We start from the raw sequence: 17196 nt of genomic DNA on the forward strand, positions 1-17196 counted from the left end.
AAACTTTCCCCGGCTGCCTCCCGCGGGCCGCCGCCGGCCGTGAGTGCGAGTGTGCGAGTGTGTGTGTGTGTGTGTGTGTGTGTGTGCGTGAGTGTGCGAGTGTGTGTGTGTGTGCGTGAGTGTGAGTGTGTGTGTGTGTGCGCGCGCTGGGCCGGGAGGCGGGGGGGAGGGTGGGGGGGGACGGCGCTTGTCGCGGCTCCCCACCCTCTTGGGGAAAAAAAATGCAAAAAAAAAAAAAAGAGTCGCTGCTCTCACCCGCATCTCCCTCTCCTGACACCCCGCCGCTCGCTTCGCTGCTCCCCACCGAGTCCCGAACCCCCCGGGGCAGCCGCGCGGTGCGCTGCCCGCTCCGGGTTGGAGGGGGTTGGAGGGGCGCGTAGGAACCCCCCACCCCTCCCGGGACGGCCTTGGTGCGAGGTGGCGGGTGGGCGACTCCCGGGAGCCAGGTCCGCGCCGGGCAGCGCCTGGACCAGCGTGTCTCCGCCTTTGGATGCTTCCAGCTCGCCTGGAGCCCTTGGTCCCCGCAGCACCACGGAGAGCTCCCAGCCGCGCGCGCTGTGCTTGGGGAGGGGGTGTCAGCCCCGGGGTGGGGGCCCCCCGCGAGCTGCAGGCCGTTCCAGGGGCGCTCTGGCATCATCTGCCCGGGACCCTCGCGCTCCCGCTGCGGCCCGGGCCGAGGTCCGCAGTCCTGGAATGTGGGCGCGCCGAGGGCGCCCTGGTCGCGGCCACCGTCAGCACCAGGGACAGCGCCCGCCCCTGCCGCAGCCGGGCCCGCGCGGCGCGCGCCGCAGGGCCCCGGAGCGGGGCTGCAGCTTTCTCGTCCCGCCGCGCGGCGAGTCCAGCTGGCGGGGGGGCCCGTCCCCGATCCTGGGCTTGCCTTCGCCTCATCACCCTGACCTCTGCGGGTCACTGCCCAAACGGGGCTTGAGCCCGCGGGTCCCCGGCACCTGTCTGTAGTCACGAAGGCGATCGGCGTGGGCAGCCCCCCACCCCCCACCCCTTACCTTCCCGGAGACGCCGCCAGTGCGCCGAGGTGGGGGCGGAGTGGGGCATGTGTGTGCAGATCATCCCTTACTCGGTGGCAGGAAAAAGGCAAGAGAGCAAACTCCTGGGCGCTATTAATAGGCGGGTGTCTGGTGGGGCTGCCGGTACATTTCACATATGGCTCGCCCATATGCACCGCGCTGCCGGGGAGGTGTGGCGCGGGGCATCGGGCTGGATCTTGCCGGAGCGCTTACAGGTGCGGGGACGAGAACCTTCCCCACCTGTCCCCTCTCCCAACCCGCCCCAGCCCCCTGCCCAGCCTTCATAACTGACAGCTAACCCCTCAGTCACCAGCTAGGCAGCCAAGCTCCCTCGCCTGCCCCCAATATCCTCCTCTGACACTCCAGGCAGCGGTGCATCTGGCGAGTGTCTTGGGAAAGGAACACGCTCGGGGGTTGGGAAATGAAACAGGGGTTGGCATTCCGGAGCTCCTGCCAGCTCCTTGCCGTTACAGCAGAGCCAAATTGCATGTGATACCAGCGTCCTTCCTCCCCGCCCCCCATCCCAACTCAACACCCCCACTGGAGCAGGCACTCAGAAGGATCTATAGTACAAGACCCCTCGCCTTCCAGCCGAGAGCCAGCCTCACCAAGCCCCTCACCCTGCTCTCCTCCTCCTCCTCCTCCTGGTCCTCCCGTGGAAGCGGTTTCTAAAAATAACTCAGAGGCAAGGCTGCACTTCTGTAAACTGTTGTGCTCCAGGGAGCCCGTTGCAAGCCCTGCAACCAGGTGCTCTGGGCGCCGGGAGCAAGAAAAAGTATCCCCCCTTACCCCATGTCCCTACCTCTCTCCCCCACCTCCATTTTTTCTTTTTAAAAAAAGTTTTCTTGGGTTTGTAGCCCCCCCCACCCTGGACACATGGCCTGTGCCCGGGACATTGACCCCCCAGGAGGGTCCCCAACTCAAGGCAGCTCTGATGCCCCCTCAGCAGGCCAGGGTTAAAGGATGGGGCAGGCAGCGCTCTGCGCGCCAGGCTATTTTTACTTGCTTCCCCCGCGGCTCTGCGCTCGCTCCCCCTTCGCAGCGGCTGCACATGCCAGCTCTGCTCAAGGCATCAATGAAAACAGCAGTAGAGGCGGCCTGCGAGCAAAAAAGGAGAAGAGGGGGAAAAGAATCCCCGTCTCCTGTGGACCTGCCCAAGGCGGTGGGGGAGGCGGCAGGGGCAGGGACTCCTGGGCAGGGAGTGTGTCTGGGGTGGGGGTCTCCTCCCCTGCTGCTCGCCCTGCCAAGGGTGAGGGAGGGATGCGTGGTCAAAGGCGCCCAGTGGAGGCCTGCAGGCAGCTTGACAATCACTTGGTTTCCCTCCAGGAACGGGTTGTTTTTGGAACAAGCCAGGACTAGAGCAGTCCTTCTAAAAGTGTGTGCCTGCCTATGTTCATGGCGAGGGAAAGAGAGGCAAAGACACCTCTGGCTCTGTGTGTGTGTGTGTGTGTGTGCGTGTGTGTGTGCCCGTGAGTTTCTTGTCAGAGTGTGAGTATGTATCAGAGTGGGTATGAGAGTGTGTGTATGTGTGTGTGAGAGAGTGTACGAGAGTATGTGTGAGTATCAGAGTGTGTATGTAAGAATGTCGGTGTGACAGTATGCATGAGTGTGTGAAAATGTGTATGAGATTATGTGTGTATGAGGGTGTCTGAGTGTGTGTTTGACTGTGGGTGAGTTGTCGCAGAGAATGTGTGTGAGTTCGTGAGTGTGTGAGGGTGAGTGTTGTGGGAGAGTTGTGTGTATGAGTGTGAGTGTTGTGGGAGAGTTGTGTGTATGAGTGTTGAGAGAGTGTGTGTGAATGTATATGTGTGAGAGAATGTGTGAGTGTGTGAGTGAGTCTTGTGTGAGAGTGTGTGTGTGAGTGCTGTGTGAGAGTGTATGAGTGTCTGAGTGTTGTGTGAGAGAGTATGTGTGAGAGTGTGTGTTATGTGAGAGTGTGTGTGTGTGTGAGTGCTGTGCGAGAGTGTTTGTATGAGTGTGTAAATGTTGTGTGAGTGTGTGTGTGTTGTGTGTGTATGACTGGGTGAGTTGTGGCAGAGAGTGTGTGTGAGTTTGTCAGTGTATGAGTGTGAGTGGTGTGGGAGAGTTATGTGTATGAGTGTGTGAGAGAGTGTGTGAGTGTGTGTCTTGTGTGAGAGTGTGTGTGTGAGTGCTGTGTGAGAGTGTATGTTTGAGTGTGTGAATGTTGTGTGAGAGTGTGTGTGAGTGCTGTATGAGAGTATGTATGAGTGCATGAATGTTGTGTGAGTGTGTGTGTGTTGTGTGAATGTATGTGTGAGTGAGTGTGAGAGCGTGTGTGTGTGAGAGAGTGTCCTGTGTGTGTTGATCGTGCTCATGGTCCTCATTCGTAACTCAGATGTTCCTTGCAAACACCGACGGCACCAGGAGAAGCCGGACCGCTGCACGGGCAGCCAGAGCCCTGCCCTGGGTGAGCTCTCTGGCCCCTGGGCAGTGGTGGCAAATGATCTCAGTTTAAATTCAAGAAGAGTAAGTGGCATCCTTTCTGGCCTTTTTGTTGGTAGCGAGTACCAGTGCCTTATCTCCTTTCAGCCTCCCAAGAACCCTGTGAGAGACAAGGAAAGGGGTGAATTCCGTTTCTTCTCCCATCTTCTCGAAGAGGTCTTGGAGGCTGGGAAGACTAGCAAAGTCGGAACTCACCTGGTTGGTGAATGAGCATGGGCCCCACACCGGCACCTCTGGGCGCTGGTCCGAGTTGGGTTTGTTGACCTAAGCCCTTTAGTCAAAGCTGTCCCGTGTGATGGGAGTGAAGGAGGAGCACAGAGGAGGGAGCACTTGGGAAGGGCAATTAGGGGACAGTGGAAGGAAGCAAGGATGATGGGGAAGGTGATGTTTTCCCTGCAGAGGTCGGAAAGATGACAGTAGTCATTGTTAGGCAGAGAAAGTGAGGGTTGAAATGACTTCTGCTGGGAGGAAAGGAGAGGAGAAGGGAGGGGGAGGGAGGAGAAAAAAGGAAGAAAAAGCAAGAGGGAAGAAAATGAAGAAAAAGAAGAGAAAGGAGGAAGGGAAGGAGGAAGAAAAGAAAGAAGGAAGGGGGGATGAGAGGAAAAGAAGGAAGAAGGCAGGCAGGCAGGCAGGCAGGAAGGAAGGAAGGAAGGAAGGAAGAAATGAAGGAAGGAAAAAAGGAAGGAAGGGATAAAGGAGGAAGGAAGGAGGAAGGAAGGAAGGAAGGAAGGGAGGGAGGGAGGGAGGAAGAAAAGAAAGAAGGAAGGGAGATGAGAGGAAAGAAGGAAGAAGGCAGGCAGGCAGGAAGGAAGGAAGGAAGGAAGGAAGGAAGAAATGAAGGAAGGAAAAAAGGAAGGAAGGGATAAAGGAGGAAGGAAGGAGGAAGGAAGGAAGGAAGGAAGGAAGGAAGGAAGGGAGGGAGGGAGGAAGGAAAGAAGGAAGGAATGAAGGGATAAATGGATGAGGGAAGGAGGAAGAAAGGAAGGAAGGAAGGAAGGAAGGGTGAGCAACAGTATAGCTAATAAGATGCTTGGCTTGCACGTTCTTAACTATGATTCAATCCCTGGCACCGTGTATGGTTCCCCAGAGTTCTGCCAGGAGTGATCCCTGAGCACAGAGCCAGGAGCAAGTCCTAAGTTCTGCTACATGTGGGCCCTCCACGTACCCCCAAAGTCTTCCTCAAGTTGCAAGAGTGAATTCAAAGGTCACCTCCTCCAGGCAGCCTCCCCAGACTTGCTGTGTATTCTTACCCACACTCCCCTACCCCCGGAGCAAGTGCTCCCATATCTGTGTGTTCCTACCACCAGTCTCTCACTTTTTCTATTATGAGATAGTGGCAGTTGGCTTTTTTTTTAATATGTCTGTTTCTCCAGTTAGATGGTGAACTTTGGAGGGGGGGGTAGACCCTGTTCTTAGCACCATGCCAGAAGACTGCTTGGGAAATGTTAGGAAGAATCCACGCAGACGGGATTGATTCGCACAGCTGTGAGCAAGCTCTCTGAGCCCTCGGGTGTTCTTCAAAGGGGGGGCTTTCTGCAAAGTGGCTGTCTGGGTTTTCTGTTTCCCCCTCCCTTTGTATCAGGGAGGTGACCTCTGACCTTTCCAACACTGAGTACAGATACTGGTATTGGGGGCTGCAGGGATCAAAGCTTGGACCACAGCTGTTACCCCTGGGCTTGTCACGGATCACTTTTGCGATGGGCTGCTCCTTTGGAGAGCAGGCAGATAGGTTAACCAGAAGGCCCAGTTATTAGCATAGGGTGTGTGTGTGTGTGTGTGTGTGTGTGTGTGTGTGTGTGTGTGTGTGTGATGTGGATGGTGGTGAGGTGTGGAACCCTTCTCATGTTACCGATTCTCAGTAACAGCCGCCTTCAGAATTTTGCTTTTTATGGTTTTGTTTCTTGGGGGCGGGGAGGAGGGAGGAGCACCCGGTGGTGCTCTTACTTCTGACTCTGCACTCAGGGATCATTCCTGGAACTACCCATGGCATTGCACGGGATGCTGGAGATAGAGCTCAGGTTGGTCACATGCCAGTACCCTCTGGACTATCTCTCCGGGCCTCCGGCTCTAGGATTAATGGGGGTCACTGCCAGATTAGGGTTTGAGCAGCCCGAAAGAGAATTGCTCAGGGTGATAAAACAGGTGCAGCCAAAAGTCATTTTGGAAACTTTTGTGAAGGTTCTATCTACTTTCTGCCCAAGGGGGTGAGGAACAAAGGACTGGGGGGTTAAAAAATTCCCTAGACTGGACAGACAGTTGGGGTGAAGGGTGCAGCTCATGAGTGTGTCATGGGGAGAACTGAGCTCACGGCCGACAAGCTGTGCATCCGTGCTTTGGCTCATAGCCCATTCTGCTAAGCAGGTGACTTAGCAGAGCCACGTGGGCCCACGATCATGCATGGTCTTCTCCAGCTTCACTTCCTGTTCTTCCTTGGTCCCAAAGTGTTCCTGTTCAATACGGTGTTGTTTTTTTTTTAATTTTTTTTTATTAGTGAAACACCATGAGGTACAGTTGTAGACTTACAAATTTTTGTGCTTGTGCTTCCGTTGTACAATAATCGAGTACCCATCCTTCCACCAGTGCCCACCTTCCACCACCACTGATCCCAGTACCCCTCGCACTCCCCTCTTCCCCCCATCCCACCCTGCCTCTGTGGCATGGCACTCCCTTTTGTTCTCTCTCTCCTTTTGGGTGCTGTGGCCTGCAAAAGAGGCATCGAGTGGCAACATGTTCAGTCTAGAGTCTAGTCTCAGCATGCTTCTCCCATCCTGGGGGGATCCTCCCAATACCCCCCATTTGGTGCTCCCTCCTACGTCTGGGCTGCCTTTACCACTAGAGTGTGAAGCTGGCCTCCAAGCCATGGAGTGAACCTCCTGGTAATTATCTCGGCTATTCTTGGGTGTTAGTCTCCTATTTTGTTACTTTATGTTCCCCAGATGAATGCAATCTTTCTATGCCTATCCCTCTCTTTCTGACTCATTTCGCTTAGCATGATACTTTCCATGTAGTACCACTTGTATGTAAATTTCATGACTTCATCCTTTCTGACAGCTACATAGTATTCCATTGTGTAGATGCAATACTGGTGTTTTGAGAGGAAAAAGGCAGGAAGAATGAATCTGGGATTGAGTTTGCTACAGTGACTCAAAGCTTGGGAATATGGAACAGGAGAGAGAGAGAGAGAGAGAGAGAGAGAGAGAGAGAGAGAGAGAGAGAGAGAGAGAGAGAGAGAGGAGAGAATTGCCATAAATTCTTTATTTGGGGGGTTAGGGGAGAATGTTCTGGTTCTGGTTCTGAACCAGAAAGAAGGACTTGATTCTGGTTCTATGTCAAGGAGTCACATTCTGGCGGGACTTGGCCATGTGCAAGGCAAGAACCTGTCTGTGTAACCACCTCACTTTTACAAGGATGACGGGCGTACAATCAGGTCGCCCTGATATGGCTTAACCTCTTAACTCAGTTCCGTCTTGCAAAGACCTGATGCCCCAAAGAGATTCTGCTCAGAAGAAGCCCTTTTGAGGGGCTGGAGTGATAGCACAGCGGGTAGGGCATTTGCCTTGCACGCAACCGACCTGGGTTGGATTCCCAGCATCCCATCTGGTCCCCCAAACACCACCAGGAGTAATTCCTGAGTGCAGAGCCAGGAGTGACCCCTGTGCATCGCCGGGTGTGACCCAAAAAGCAAAAAAAAATAATTCATGTGAGTGACTGGAGAGATAGCACAGCGGGTAGGGCATTTGCCTTGCACACGTCTGACCCGGGTTCAATTCCCAGAATCCCCTATGGTCCTCCAAACACCACCTGAGTAATTCCTGAGTGCAGAGCCAGGGTGTGATCACCGGGTGTGATCCAAAAAGAAAAGAAAGAAAAGAAAAAGAATCCCTTTTGAATCAGAGTCTCTTTGGTGGGCTGGGGGTTCTGGTGTATCTTTCTGGCTGGGTTCTACACTCACCATCGCTCAGCTGGGCGGCCAATACCAAGTATAGAACAGGCCCAATAGATCAATTGACCTCTGAAGAGGAACAGGGGAAGGTCACTGCCCTGAAGGTGCTTCCTGCCTCCCTGGTTGATTCCACCAGGCCTTTACCTCCCTTCTTCTGAGCAATCTCCCTTCTTCACAGAAGCTGCCGCTGTGAAGAACAGAACTTTTGTCGTGCTGACGGGGTAGGTGTGGGGCCCAACAGGAAGTGAGTTCTTGCTCCATGGACATGCCCCTTTCCCAAGTAACCCTTCTTTCTTCTGGTTCTGCCATAGAAGAACCCGAAGCTAGCAGTGCTTGATTCTCATGGCTCCAGCACTGCAGGAAGTGCTCCTGGCCACTCAGTTGGGCCTCTGTAGTGGCCACACCCCCAAACTTCTCTTGGCTGTCACCACGCCTTGCTGTAGGCAGGTCCATGACCCACTGGGTGTAGTGGGAGCTTTGGGGAGTCATGGATGACTTTCTGGGTGTCGGAAGCATGACCTTGGTGCTGAGCATGGAACAGACTCCCTGGCGCCCATCTCCTCCACCCTTCCCTCTCCCGGCTGTGAGAGGCGTTACTCCCATGAGAGATTCGAGGGCACATCACTGGACAGGTGGCTGGCAGGTGGAACAAGGCCTTTGGGCTGCACCCAGAGATGCTCAGGACTTACTCCTGACTCTGCACTCAAGAATCACTTCTGGTGGTACTTGGGGAACCATACGGGAGACCTGGGATTGAACTCGGGATGATGGCGTGCAAGGCAAGCGCCCTCCCCTCTGTGCTGTGACTCAGCCCTGAAGACCTAGTTTTCTTGGCACCATCTAAGCACTCAAGCCCCAGGGGAGGTGAAGGATGCAGGGATCTCTGAATGTGGCTTGTGGCTCAGTGCTGCTTCCATCCTGCGCCTGGTACCCAGGGTACACTTGGTGAGCACCTCTCATGCCACATTGTTTGAGGGTGAGACAGGCTCTGTCGTGAAAAGCACCTCTGGTCCACCATTTCAATTTAAGGAAGTGAGTCCTTGTGTGTCATCTGGGCTTATCCGGGGGCACCCAGAGGGTGAGCAGAAGAATTAAGGGCCTCTCCTGGTGTCGGAGTAGAGGAGTCCCACAGCTAGTGAGCCTCTCTTTTTGTTAGGGGGCCACACCCAGCATCCTCAGGGATCACTCCTGGCTCTGAGCTCCTGGATCATGAGCAGTGTTTGGTGTTCGGGGCACCATGAGGGGTGCTGTGTGCCTTCCCCATTGTACTATCTCTCTGGCCCCTGGTGAACCTCTGTGATAAATGTCGTGGGGTCCTGGAATTACCCAGCCACCCCAGTTTTCAAGGAAGATCCTGTCAGAGCCCCCAACCAGAAGGCTGGAGCTCCTTAGCATCCAGAGCCCTGAGGGCCAACTAGGCCTCAGGAAGGATGGGGATCTCCTGCACCCCACGGCCTGGCCCATCACACTCCAGGCTTCTCCCAAGTCTGGCAGCAAGAACTCTGCTCCCAGTATCTAAGGAACAAGGGGCCACCTCCTCATGCCCCTCCACATTTGAGGATGAGTGAAGCACCCGGCCAGTGGGACACTCATGCCACTATCATCTTCCTATGACTTCTTGCAGTCCAGGAGAGTTAAGATGAATGATCTCCTAAGAAAATGAGGGTTGGAGGAATCGGTCTGGATGGGAGACGTGTGCTGAAAGTAGATAAAGGAACAACCATGATAACCTCTCATTACCTGCATTGCAAACTATAATCCCCAAAAGTAAAGAGAGAGTATGGGGAATATTGTCTGCCATGGAGGCAACGGGAGGATGGGAAAGGGGAGTATACTGGGGAGATTGGTGGTGGGGAATGTGCTCTGGTGGAGGGATGAGTGTTTGATCATTGTGTGATTGTAACTCATGCGTGAAAGCTTGTAACTATATCTCACTGTGATTCAGTAAAAAAAAAAGATGAGTGACCTCATCTAGACCGTTTTGTGTGTGTGTGTGTGTTTATGTATGTGTGTGCTTGTAACTATATCTCACGGTGATTCAATAAAAAAAAGATGAGTGACCTCATCTAGACCGTTGTGTGTGTATGTGTGTTTATGTATGTGTGTGCATGCATGCATGTGCATCTGTGCACACACACACATGCACATATGTGGAATTGGTATACATACACAAGTCTGTAGATTCACAGTGCCGGAGCAAGCAGATGCTTAGACACTCCCTGCCTCATATGTGGCTAACCAGACATGCTTCCCCCTTGTTCCAGAAAGAACAGTGTCCCTGTGCGACCTTCCGCGAGTTAAAATGGTCCAAAGCAAAGAAGCAGCTGCCGTTTATTGACATGAAACGCCCCCAGGCCTCTCAGTCAGACCTGATCACATAGAAGGGGAGAGACGCTAATTGAAAAGAAATCGGGAGATCGATGATCAATACTCAGTCTGTAGGAAGCAGGTCTGGAAGGAGTTGGGTGGGCCGGCTGCAGGGATGTGAGACCCCCATGTCAAATGTGATTTTTACATTTTTTTTTTTTGCCTTTTGCGGTAGAAGTGAAAATCCTCCTGAGGTTTCTTTCGGTTTGTGAAAACAGGCACCAACATATGTCACCTGTTGAGGCAAAATGACCTGACTTGACCTTTTGAGAGGGAGAGCGAGAGTGTGTGTGTGTGTGTGGGGGGGTAATGGTGGGTGTCGTGGTGTCGAGAACCTGTAATACGTAAGAGTTGTAGTTTTTTACTGGCCATTGTCTGATGACTCATCCTGGGTTGTATGAGTGGATGGTGTGTGGAGGGGAGGGAGTATTGGGGGGGGTGGCTGATGTGTGGATGGAGGGTGCAGCCTTGGTGAGATGGATCTGAATTTTGGGGTCAAGGATTAAGCAGCCTCACCTGGCAACTGAACACCATTTGGGGGTGCGGTATGAGCACTGAACTTGACTGCCACTTACTAACTGTCTCCAGTGCCAGCCCCTGAGTCCAGGAAGTCCCTGACTCGTAGGGCCTGAGGTCGGAGACAGGTGACTCCCTGGGATTCCCACCCGGTCCCTGTGTGTGAATTCTACCCTTCGCAAGGGCAATTTTCAGAGCATAGATTGTCCTTTTAAAATAATTGAATCACCGTGAGATATAGTTACAAAGCTTTCATGTTTGAGTTTCAATCAGACAATGATCAAACACCCATTCCTCCACCAGTGCACATTCCCCACCAACAATAACCCCAGTAGACACCCCCTTTCCCACCCTCCCCCACCTCCATGGCAGACAATGTCCCCCATTACTTTTTCTCTACTTCGGGGCATTATGGTTTGAAATACAGATACTGAGAGGTTATCCCATTTGGTGCTTTATCTACTTTCAGCCAGAATCTGGAAACAACCTGAGTGCCTGAGAACAGACGACCGGTTAAAGAAACTTTGGTATATCTACAAAATGGAATACTATGCACTTATTAGGAGAGATGAAGTCATGAAATTTGCTTCTGAGTGGATGGATATGGGGAGTATCATGCTAAGTGAAATGAGTCAGAAAGAGAGGGACAGACAGAAGAACTGCACTCATTCGTGGAGTATAAAATAACATAATATGAGACAGATTCCCAAGGACAGTAGACTCAAGGGCCAGGAAGATTGCCCCAGAGTTGAAAGCCTGGTTCATGAGCTGGGGGAGAAGGCAGCTGGGCTAGAGAAGAGAGCATAGATTGTCTTCTTGGACCTTACTTCCCTTTCCAGAGCCAACTCCCTACCACATCCCTTCAACTGGTGCTTCTCATAGCCTTCCATTCCAGGGCATTTCAGGAGGCCACAGGTGAAAATCTTATAAATGGGGGACCACAGCATGAGACAAGGGAGCCCAATGGTAGGGCCCGGGGGCCCAGGAAGGAAACAGTGTTGGAAGGGGGTCGTGGTGTAGGATTACTACTGTGCCCCTGCTGATCTTTTTTTTTTTTTTTTTTTGCTTTTTGGGTCACACCTGGCGATGCACAGGTGTTCCTCCTGGCTCTGCACTCAGGAATTCCTCCTGGCGGTGCTCGGGGGACCATATGGGATGCTGGGAATCGAACCCGGGTCGGCCACGTGCAAGGCAAATGCCCTACTCGCTGTGCTATTGCTCCAGCCCCACCCTTGCTGATATTTTTTCCTTTCTGTGGCCTCCATCCTGCTATTGGGTTCTCTACTCTCGTGTCATGCCTCAGTCCCCCATTTATACTTGTAGACTTTTGGCATGTCCTGGGTGGAAGTGGAGCAGCAGTGCAGTGGCTCTTGCCCCCTAGAGCTGCTCTAGACCTCATTGGATGGATCTTTCTGGGTAGCTTCTCCCTGACTATCCCTGTCCCTTTCCCTTCTGTGCTGAGGAACACACAGAATCAGCCCCTCTTGCAGCGCTGTGATGAGCCAAAGGCCAGATGTGGAGAAAGATACCATTCAGACCTCTTAGAAACGGTCTCCACATAACGGACATGTTTTGGTTTTCAGCCCCTCCCAAACAGTGCTAAGGAGGTTGGGATCTCTGTGAGCAACTCCCAGCCCGCCCCAGCTATTGATTCGATACCAAGATGTGATCCTACCTGGGTTCTGTGGTTCTAGGGACACCCAGGCCACTCTGCCCATGCCAGGGGACTCTGGGGCCACACCTGGTGGTGCTGGGAATTGAACCTGGGCCGGGTGCACGCTTGGCCTGTGCCCTGACTGTTGGGCTCTCTCCTGGCCCCAGAACATCATTGATTTTCACTCAGTGCCGGGCCCTGCAGATCCATTTCCCACAGTCTGTGCCTCTGCGCTGCTTCCTCAGTCCAATTTTAGATAATGAAGAATCATAATGATATCAGGTGTGATTTTCTCCAAGGAGCCTAAATGACTCGGCACCTCTTGGGCCCCATTTACAGGGCCCAGTTCTGGAAGGAGAAGGCAGGAAGCCTGGCAGAGGAAGCGACCAGGAGGATTTGGGTGCACTGACGGGGACCTCTGTCAAGGTCATTGCCAAGGCCGGAGCCTTGACTGTGGAGGTTATCTGCCCACCTCTGCTGAATCCCACCTGCCTTTCCCTCTTCTCACAGGCCACCTCTTGTTCCCTGCAGAGAGCCAAAGAGCTGCTTGTCCTCAGAGGCTGGTGGCTAGTACATTTGAGGTCAGGCCTGGTTCTGGAGGTAGAAGCTTGGGGTTCACCTTGACCAAACTGATGTTGGGGTGAGACTGGCCTTCTAGGCTGCAAGATGCAGTTTGAGGCACAGTTGCTCATCCAGCCTCCTGGAACCTTTTTATCCAACCCACAGGCCCCTTTCTGGAGACCCCCAATGCAATGGGATCAGGCACCTTGTTCACCAGCAGCTACACAGAGGGCCCCTTCGAGACATGATGATGGCTTATGTGGGTGCCTCCGGTTCACTCCCCAGCCTTCCCTACACCTTGCTCTGCCCTGACAAGTCCATCTTTGTGAAGTTCAGCAACAGGCCACCTTCCCCGGCTTTTCAGGGCCTCTGCTCGGATGAGTGCCAGCCCTGGGAATATTAAGAGATGCATTAGCAGATCAGAGAGGGTGGGGCATGAGGCCACAGTAGGGATGCTTCCAGCTCCTCCCTCATGAGAATGTTGTCCAGCTTTCCTAAATGGAAGCTTAAACCTAACCCTCCCCATCTCTGGATTCCAGCAACTTCTCTTCTCTTACCCCTTACACCTAGAAGATCAGTAAGGAGTGCCTCTGTCCTCAATACAGGGGAGTCTAGTGCTACAGAGTCATTGCTTTTGTGATGTTGCCTCTCGGGTAATGTTCCTGAGAGTCACTTGTCATAATTCTCGACTCACAGGGCTGGCAGTCCAACGCAAGGCTCCGAGGTGGCAGAGATGCTTGGCTGCTGCGGGAACACCAGGGCCAGCCCTGATGGTGTTTAGAGGCCCTTGTGGTGCCAGGATTCGAATTCACATCCTGGTGCATGCTCTTCATATGCCCACCACACCGAATTATCTGCCGCCCCCCCACTCCCTTCCTCCCCTGCCAGCACCCGAAGGCCACTCTCACCAGCAGAATTTCTTGATGCTATTCCCTGAGCACTGGCTGTGCTCCAAGCACCCTTCTGAGCTCTTGACTAGAACACCTCATTTCCCACTTGTAAAGTCTTCTGGCTTGGATTCGGTAAGACCCCCGCAGGTCATAAATGAGGAAAGGCTCTGCGGGTTCCCTCTGGTCGCCGAGAGGGTAATGGCACAGCCTGCCCGGGTCCAGATAGAAGCCTCACGTTGCTATCCAAATGACACTTATGTTGGGAAGGTCAAGTCTGGGAACCCGTTGATTTGTATGACCCATCCTCTCCGTCGCATTGACTTTGAGCTCCCCCGGAATAAAGATGAACGGAGGGTGTAGGCCAAACCTACCCACAGAATCCTCCTTAGAGGCCAACACTTATTTTATTTTTTAAAAAATCTTATTTTATTGAATAACCATGAGATACAGTTACAAGCTTTCATGTTTGAGTTACAATCATACAATGTTCAAACACTCATCCCTCCACCAGTGCACATTCCCCACCACCAATCTCCCCAGTATACACCCCCTTTTCCCACCTCCCCCCTGCCTCCCTGGCAGACAATTTCCCCCATATACTCTCTACTTCAAGGCATTATGGTTTGCCACACAGATACTGAAACACCATCACTTTTGGTCCTTTATCCACTTTCAGCACACATCTCCCATCCTGACCAATTCCTCCAGCCATCATGGTTTTAGTGATCCCTTCTCCATCCCAGCTACCTTCTCCCCCTGCTCATGAGGCAGGCTTCCAACCATGGAGTAATCTTCCTGGCCCTTGTGTCTACAGAGAGGCCAACATTTATAAAGCACAAGCTCCCCAGGGCCAGATAGGGTGACTCAGCGGTGGAGCCCTGTACAACACATGAGTGAGGCCCTGGGTTTGACCCCCAGGACCACACGAAGCACAGGAGGATACTTAGGGTCAGAACACACAGCACAGGGCTTCGTCTCCCTCTCAGAGATGCTGTCCGTCCTCCACTCTTCCTGGCTGACCCCGGTAGGTGCCATCACTTGTGCCCCCCTCTCCTCTAGTCCAGGTCTCCTGACTTGCCTCTCACCCTGCACGGTGGACCCTTGGGCTTCCAGATATCCAGTGTGGTTTATTTTTGGCAGATGGGGCTGAAAGCCAGGGATGGTTGGATCAGCAGCTCAGAGAGCTCAGGGCAGTACTGGGAGCAGGAATGAGCTCCTGAATCTTGCTCTCAGAGGTGCACCTGGCTCCAAGCCGAGGAGCCTGTGGTCTTCCTCCATGCCACATCTACCTAACTAGAAACTGCTTCAATATATTTTACAGCTCACCAGTTGGGTGGAAATGCGTTTCAGTAGCACAGGAGAGGGCCAGATGTTAGTGTCCCACGGGGAAGGCAGGCACTGAAGGGGTCCTGGATGGCTCTGCCATGGGTTGGAAAAAGGATGATTTTGACTTGTAAGTGTCTGGGACAAGTGCCCCTGCTGGCTGCTGATATCCTGAAGCCTCGGAGCAGCTCTTCCAAATTGGGGAAGAGAGGGGCGCTTCTTCCAGATGTAGCCCGCCCAACCCTATTCTTCCAGTCTCAATATCTGTGCCCTGGGTCCTGTTATTCCACTGGGGTCTTGCTTTTTCATTTCTGTGAAGTGGGAATCACTGAGTACATTTTAAAAGACCATGTGAAGGATAGTTTCAAGGAGAGTGGGAATGTGCCTGACCCCGGGGAAGCTCACGCAAAGGGGCATTGGTTGTTTTGAACTGGTGCTGGTGAGGATTGCTAGGTGCTTGCCTCTCTGGGGTGACTCAGAGCATCCAAATGTGTGGTGTGTCCACCTGAGTGAGGTCCATAGGGAGCTTAAGTGATCCATGGGCACGAGGCATCTGGGAGAGGGTGAGAAGAGGGAGTGGGAGTGGGATGCTAAAAGGGACTCTGATTCTAGATGCCTGACAGATCTGAATGCTGACATGGGATGACCTCAGAGACTGACTCATCTACTGTCAATCCACCCATATATCTGCCTGACCATCTTTCCGCCATATATCCTTCCATCCATCTGTCCATGTATCCATATGTCCGTCTATCCATTTATTCATCTGTCTCTTCATCTGCCTCTCCCTTCTGCCCATCTATCAGTCCATCCATTCATCCATCCATCCTTCCATACCTTCCATCTGTCTGTCATCCATCATCTATCCATCCATCCATCCATCTATCCACCCATCCATACCTTCCATCTGTCATCCATCCATCCATCCATCCATCCAACATCCATCCATCCATCTATCCACCCATCCATACCTTCCATCTGTCATCCATCCATTCATCCATCAATCCCTTCCATCTGTCTGTCATCCATCCATCCATCCATCCATCTATCCATCCATCCATCCATCTATACATCCATCCATCCATCCATCCTTCCATACGTTCCATCTGTCATCCATCCAACATCCATCCATCCATCCATCCATCCATCCATCCATCCATCCATCCTTCCATACCTTCCATCTGTCATTCAACCATCTACCCATCCATACCATGGTGCCTTTATTCCCCGAGAGCCCATCCTGAGCTGTGCATTCTGATGAGCCTGGGGGTGCCACAGAGAGTAAAATGGCTTTTGCTTTGGAGGAAACTTCTGGTTTAGAGGGATGGGGGGCAGGAGTATTGTAGAGAACCACTCATTTAGGTGGGGTTCTGAGGTGCGTGGAGATGAGGGTGCAGTGAAGGAAGTAGAACAAACCCCTGGCATATTATTTACACTAAAGATTTAATTTTGGTTTGGGGGTCACAACTGGCTGTGTTCAGGGTTTATTCCAGGCAGAGCTCAGGGCAACCTCTGTGGTGCTGAGAACAGAACTAAAATCAGCCTTATGTAAAACCTTTATGCTAAACTCTCTGGCCCAGTGGACCCCCCTCACCCTCCAGTTTAAAACTGATCATAGGTTGTGCAATGCAGGAAAATGAGAGGTTGGCGTGTGTCTCTTCAGACTGCATGCTTCTAGTTCCCTGCAAGCTTCTCAGCTCCACAGAACCACAGACAAGCTCTTAGGCAAGGTGGACACCACAATTCATGCTGAGAGATGTAGAGGGGCCTCCATGACACTCAGTGTGCAGGGACTATGTCAGGGTCCCAGGGACTCCACGGAAACTTGGAGGGACCCTGTGATAAGCAAGTTCTGAAGGATGAACCCAGCGGTCTGCAGAGACCCCTCTCTCGTCGCCATGCAGATTACACGAGCTGCGACTCCTTCCTGAAAGGATTAAGTTGGGCAGGGGAAGGGCTTCCAACCACTCAATATGAGCGTGGGGCTGTCCAGGGGCACTTGGATTGGTAAGAGAGCTCATTTTATATATATTTTTTACATCCCACAAAATAAGTGCAATCATTCTATGTCTGTCCCTCTCCTTCCGTCTCATTTCACTCAGCATGATACTCTCCTTGTCCATCCACTTATAAGCAAATTTTATGACTTCATTTTTTCCTAACAGCTGCATAGTATTCAATTGTGTAGATGCACCATAATTTCTTTAACCAGTCATCTGTTCTCGGGCACTCAGGTTGTTTGCAGATTCTGGCTCTTGTGAGTAAATAGTGCTGCAATGAACACAGAAGTGCAGATGCCGTTTCTGCTGTGTTTTTTTTGACCCCCAGGTATATTTCCAGAAGTGATATTGCTAGGTTGTATGGAAGCTCAATTTCTAGATTTATGGAGAAATCCCCATATTGTTTTCCAAAAGGACTAGACCAGTTGCCATTCCCACCAACAATGAAGGAGAG

At 52.5% G+C, this 17196-nt stretch overlaps 1 protein-coding gene across 2 annotated transcripts in view; it reads left to right on the forward strand.

Annotated features, from left to right (window-relative positions):
* The window catches only part of PRMT8 (protein arginine methyltransferase 8), a 121972-nt gene that overhangs the window by 250 nt on the left and 104526 nt on the right, over positions 1-17196 (forward strand). The gene's annotated exons all lie outside the window — the stretch shown is intronic.

The sequence above is a fragment of the Sorex fumeus genome, unplaced genomic scaffold (assembly GCF_029834395.1).
Source record: "Sorex fumeus unplaced genomic scaffold, SorFum_2.1 ptg000036l, whole genome shotgun sequence".
Taxonomy (NCBI): domain Eukaryota; kingdom Metazoa; phylum Chordata; class Mammalia; order Eulipotyphla; family Soricidae; genus Sorex; species Sorex fumeus.